Source organism: Protopterus annectens, chromosome 1.part0, assembly GCF_019279795.1.
Source record: "Protopterus annectens isolate FY-2018-M chromosome 1.part0, PAN1.0, whole genome shotgun sequence".
Classification (NCBI taxonomy): domain Eukaryota; kingdom Metazoa; phylum Chordata; order Ceratodontiformes; family Protopteridae; genus Protopterus; species Protopterus annectens.
In genome coordinates, this window is record NC_056725.1 from 103,173,496 (window position 1) to 103,179,457 (window position 5,962).

Here is a 5,962-nt window from a genome sequence, read left to right on the forward strand (position 1 = left end):
CGCTGTCCCAGGACCCTCAGCATTAATGATCCTTCTGCAGGTTCACCTACGGAAACCTTGTTACAACTTTTACTTCCTCTAGATAGTCAAGTTTGATTGTCCTCTCGGCGCACCGCTGGGCCATGACCGACTCCAGTGGGGCCAATCCAAGGACCTCACTAAACCATCCAATCAGTAATAGCGATGGGCAAAGTTTACAAAGGGCAGGGACTTAATCAATGTGAGCTTATGACCCGCACTTATTGGGAATTCCTCATTTATGGGGAATAATTTAAATCTCCAGGCCCTGTCATGAATGGGTTTCAGCGGATTACCCAAACCTGTCAGACAAGGGTAGACAGATGCTGATCCATTCAGTGTAGCACATGTGCAGCCCCAGATATCTAAGGGCATCACAGACCTGTTACTGCTCAATCTCATGTGGAGGAAAACCACTTGTCCCTCTAAAAAGTTGGAGATGACTGCACTGTGCTGCATAACTAGTTAGCATGGTGGAGTCTTGTTCATTATCAGAATTAACCAAACAAATTGTTCCACCAACTAAGAATGGCCATGCACCACCACCCACAGAATAAAGAAAGAGCTATCAATCTGTCAATCCTTTCCATGTCCGTGCCGGGTGAGGTATCCCATGTTGAGTCAAATTAAGCCACAAGCTCCACTCCTAGTGGTGCCCTTCCATCAATTCCTTTAAGTTTCAGCTTTGCAACCATACTCCCCCAGAACCCAAAGACTTTGGTTTCCCGGAAGCTCCCTGGTGGGTTATGGGAATAACGGTGTCAGATCACTAGTCAGCATCATTTATGGTCGGAACTAGGATGGTATCTGATCATCTTCGAACCTCTGACTTTCATTCTTGATTAATGAAAACATTCTTTGCAAATGCTTTCGCTTTCATTCGTCTTGTGCCGGTCCAAGAAGTTCACCTCTAGTGGCACAATATGAATGCCCCAGGCTATACTTTTTAATCATGGCCCCAGTTCCAAAAACAACAAAATAGAACCGGAGTTCTATTCCATTATTCCTAGCTGAAGTATTCAGGCAACCGGCCTGCTTTGAACACTCTAATTTTTTCAAAATAAATGCTTCGAACCCCTGGGACACTCAGTTAAGAGCATCGGGGGAGCGCCATCAGGGGAGCACCAAGAGGCAGGGGCTGGGAACAGGCGGTAGCTCACCTCGCGGCAGGCTGCCAGCCCAATCCCAAGATCCAACTATGAGCTTTTTAACTGCAGCAACTTTAATATACACTATTGAAGCTGGAATTACCGTGGCTGCTGTACCAGACTTGCCCTCCAATAGATCCTCGTTAAAGGATTTAAAGTGTACTCATTCCAGTTACAAGACCTTGAAAGAGTCCTGTATTGTTATTTTTCGTCACTACCTCCCCGAGTTGGGAGTAGATAATTTGCACGCCTGCTGCCTTCCTTGAATGTGGTAGCTGTTTCTCAGGCTCCCTCTCTGGACTCGAACCCTGACTGCCCATTACCCATGGTCAACATGATAGGCACAGATAGTACCATGGAAAGTTGATATGGCAGACATTCAAATGTTGCATCGCTGCCATGAGGGCACGTGATCGGCCCGAGTTTATCTAGAGTCAACAAAGCTGCCGGGCCCAGACCTGGATTGGTTTTGGTCTGAGAAATGCATGCATCCCCGGAGGTCAGCACTCATCAGCATGTATTAGCTCTAGAATTACCACAATAATGGTGGAGCAATCAAAGAAACCATAACTGATTTAATGAGCCATTCACAGTTTCACTGTAGCATCTGTGTCCACTGAGACTTACATTGCTTAATCTTTGAGACAAGCATATGCTACTGGCAGGATCAACCAGATAGGAGCACCTCAGTGGGCAGGTGGAGAGGAGGGGCCGGAGCATGCACCTCCACCAACAGGAGGGGTCCCACTCTCAGTGAAGGGGACACCATGTGTGCTATTTGTGGACCAGCAGCCATGACCCTGGAGGGCTATGGGCCAGCACGGTGCATGGCAGTGCTCAGAGCCAGAGAAAAGTGGGAGAGACCCTACACACACTTCGGCCTTGCACGGATGCCAGGGGATGGTGGGCGTGTCACAGGACTCCTTCACTATGGCCTGGTCTCATTGGTCTCGCCTTGACTTCCACCCTGAGGGGTATGGAACTCTCCACACCCCCACCCGCACCTCGATCCCGGGGCAGAGAAGCTCAACTCGCAAGCCATGACCCACAGAGCCACACCACAGGGGCCCTCTGCCAGTGGTAGTCAGTTGGCCTGATTGATCGATGGACGGTGGGTAAAGGCACCTCAATCCCACATGGACACCTGCTGGGACATCACCCAGGGATGTCATCTCTTAACTCCTGGAGGCTGCCAAATCATGCCGGATCATGCGTGCCCACCAGACGATCGGGAGAGCAAATCTGCAGGGTGTAACTGGCCCCGCGGAACTCCCCTCAGCTGCTGAGGGGAAGATCCACTCTCATATGGACTTCTGGCTGGGAGGAAGAGGCCCATGACGGTGCCTCGATCCCATGCAGACACCTGGCAGAATGTTCTCCCCGGGGCTCACACTCTGACGAGACGCCCCATCATCTCTTAACTCCTGGAGGCTGCCAAATCATGCCGGATCATGTGTGCCCACTGGGCGATTGGGGGAGTGAACCTGCAGGGTGCGACTGGCCCTGCGTAACTCCCTTCGGCCGCTGAGGGGCAGGTCTATTCTCATACGGACTTCCGAGTCCACCTGCATTCCGATCGAGAGCTATTCTGGGGACTTTTCGATTTTTTGTGAACGCCTTTGAGAACGGGGCAGGGTCGGATGCGTCTGCCTGGCCAGGAGCTCTCCGGGCCCCACAGCCCTCTACATGAAGCTCCCTTAAGGACTTCTGTCAGGGCCTACCATGGTGGCCCTCCCCTTCAACTCTGCAGAGAGACCTCTTTACCTAGCTGTGGCCCAAGGCTTGCCTTGGGGCCCCTACCACCTCCATATTCCCTGCAGGCTGCCAAGCCGTGCTGTGTCCCTATGCCCTCAGAACCTCTCAGGGAGACCTCCCTCAAATCCTGGTCACCCTCGCCAGACTTTCTTTGGCCGCCAAGGGGCAGGTACACTCTCATTGGTACTTCCGAGCCCCCAGCCTTTCTGGACCAGAGCCATTCTGGTGACTTTGCGACATTTTGGAGACACTGTCGGTTACCAGGTGAGGTTGGATGCCTTCCCCCTGATGGACAGGAGCTCTCCAGGCCTGTAGCCATCTGCCAGACACTCCCTTGAGGACTTCCATCATGGGGGGCTCCGTCTGACCCTGCTCACCCAGGCAGGAGCACTCCAGACCCCGCAGCCCTCCACCAGCCCAGCCATTCCCTTGAGGACTTCTGTTGTGAGGAGCTCCACCTGACCCCGCTCACCCAGGTGGGAGTGCTCCCTGCCTGGCCACCTTATGCCTGTCTCCCCTTCCAGACTTCCATTGGGATGGACTCCCCCTCTGGGCTTCAACGTCTACCTGGGCAGGAGGGCTTTTTCCCAGGTTACATATCTCCTGGAGGCTGCCAAGCCGTGCCATGTCTCTGTGACCTCAGACCCTTGTGGAACTCCGCTTGGCTGCCGAGGGACAGGTACACTCTCAATGGGACTTCCGAGGCCACTTTCTTTCCAGTCCAGAGCCATTCTGGGGACTTTGCAACATTTCAGGGATGCTGTTGGGTACCGGGCGAGGTTGGATGCCTTCCCTCTGCCTGGCAGGAGCTCTCCTGGCCTGCAGCCATCCACCAGATGCTCCCTTGAGGACTTCCATCGTGGGGGTTCTGCCTGACCCTACTCACCCAGGCAGGAGCACTTCTGGCCCTGCGGCCTTCCACCAGCCATTCCATTAAGGAGTTCCATTGTGGGGGGGCTCTGCCTGACCCCGCTCACCCAGGCAAGGGCACTCCTGGCCCTGCGGCCTTCCACCAGATGCTCCCTTAAGGACTTCTGTCTCACTGGAGAGGCACGATCCGGACCCCCTCACTAGGTGGCAGCTCTCTCAGCCTGGCCATTTTCTGCCTCTCTCTCCCTTAAGGACTTCCATCAGGAGGGACCCCCTCATGGCTTCCACATCTACCCAAGCAGGAGATCTCTTTTCCTGGGTTACATAACTCATGGAGGCTGCCAAATCATAATGTGTCAATTGTGCCCTTGGAGCCTCTCAGGGTAGCTTCCCTCTGATCCTTCCCAGCCTCATGGAACTCTGCTGGACCATGAGGCCTCAGCCAGACCCTCATCCAGACTTCCATGATGCGGTTCTCCCCTTTGCCCTCCACATAGAGCTTTCAAACTCACACAGGATATGGCCCCAGTTCCCAGCATCTCAGCCCATTTTGTCTCATGCCTCCATCTCTTGCCTCAGCAGCTCCAACAAACCTGCTTTGCTTTGAGCTTTCTGACATGTGCCCCCTTGCCTCCTGAGTGGTGCCGTTCACAGGGCTGCATCCCCGCAGTACCAGGTGAAGGACCGGAGGCTGACACAGTGCCTGTGGATGGTCCCAGGTGCGAGATGCCATGGCGGCCATATCTCCACACCCCTGGGAGCTGGGAGGACAGGATCAAAGACCTGGCTCCTGGGGTGGCCCTAAAGCATGCCCACACTGTTGACTGACTCCCCCAGCTGGACCCGGGTGCAAGATAATATGGTGGCTGAATCTCTACATCCTTGGGAGCTGGGAGGATGGGAACACAGACCTGGCTCCTGGGGGTGGCCTTCGGCATACCTGCGCTGTTGGCCAACTCTCCTGGCCTTTGCCCCAACTCACCTCGGGGGACCCCACTGCCTCCATGTCCCCTGCAGGCTGCCAAATCGTGCCATGTCATGCACTCCCTCAGAGCCTCTCTGGAGAGCTTTGGTCTGATCCAATCTGGCCTCATGGAACTCCCCTCAGCCACCGAGGGGCAGGCCCACTCTCATTGGGACTTCCATGTCACCCTCCTTTCTGGTCCAGAGCTCCATGGTCTCTGTCTCCCACATATCCCCTGAAGGCTGCCAAATCGTGCCATGTCCCTGTGCCCTCAGACCCTCTAAAGGAGACTTCCCTCCAATCATGGCTGGCCCTGCAGAACTCCCTTCGGCCACTGAGGGGCAGGTCCACTCTCATCAAGACTTCTGTGTGCCCCTGCTCTCCCAACCAGAGCACATCCGGGGACTTTGCAATTTTTCAGGGACATAGTCGTGTACTGGCTAAGGTCAGAAACCTTCCCCCTGCCTGGCAGGAACTCTCCAGGCCCCACAGATGCCCACCACTCACACCTTAAGGATGTCTATTGTGGGGGCCTCCACCTGACCCTGCTCACCCAGGGTGGAGCTCTCTGGGCCCCGCAGCCCTCTGCCCGGCACTCCCTTGAGGACTTCCATAATGGGGGGCTCTGCCTGACCCTGCTCACCCAAGAAGGAGCATTTCTAGCCCTGCAGCGTTCCACCAGATGCTCCCTTGAGGACTTCAGGGGGCACGATCCTGACCCTCTCACCGAGGTGGGAGTGCACCCTGCCCAGGCACATTCCGCCTCTCTCCACTTTCCAGACTTCCATCCTGGAGGGGGCCGTGATCCTGACCCCCTCACCAGGTGGCAGATCTCCCAGCCCAGCCATTTTCCACCTCTCTCTTCCTTAAGGACTTCCATTGGGAGGGACCATCTCATGGCTTCCACTTCTACACAGGCAAGAGAGCTCTTTTCCCAGGTTACATAAGTCCTGGAGGCTGCCAAATCATAATGTGTCAATTGTGCCCTTGGAGCCTCTCAGAGGAGCTTCCCACTGATCCATCCCTGCCTCATGGTACTCTGCTGGGTCGCAAGCCCTCAGCCAGACCCTCATCAAGACTTTCATGTGCCCCTACTCTTCGATCCAGAGCACCTTCAGGGACTTTGCAGTATTTCGGGGATGCCGTCTTAAGGACTTCCATCGGGAAGGATTCCCTCATGGCTTCGACTTTTACCCAGGAGGGAGAG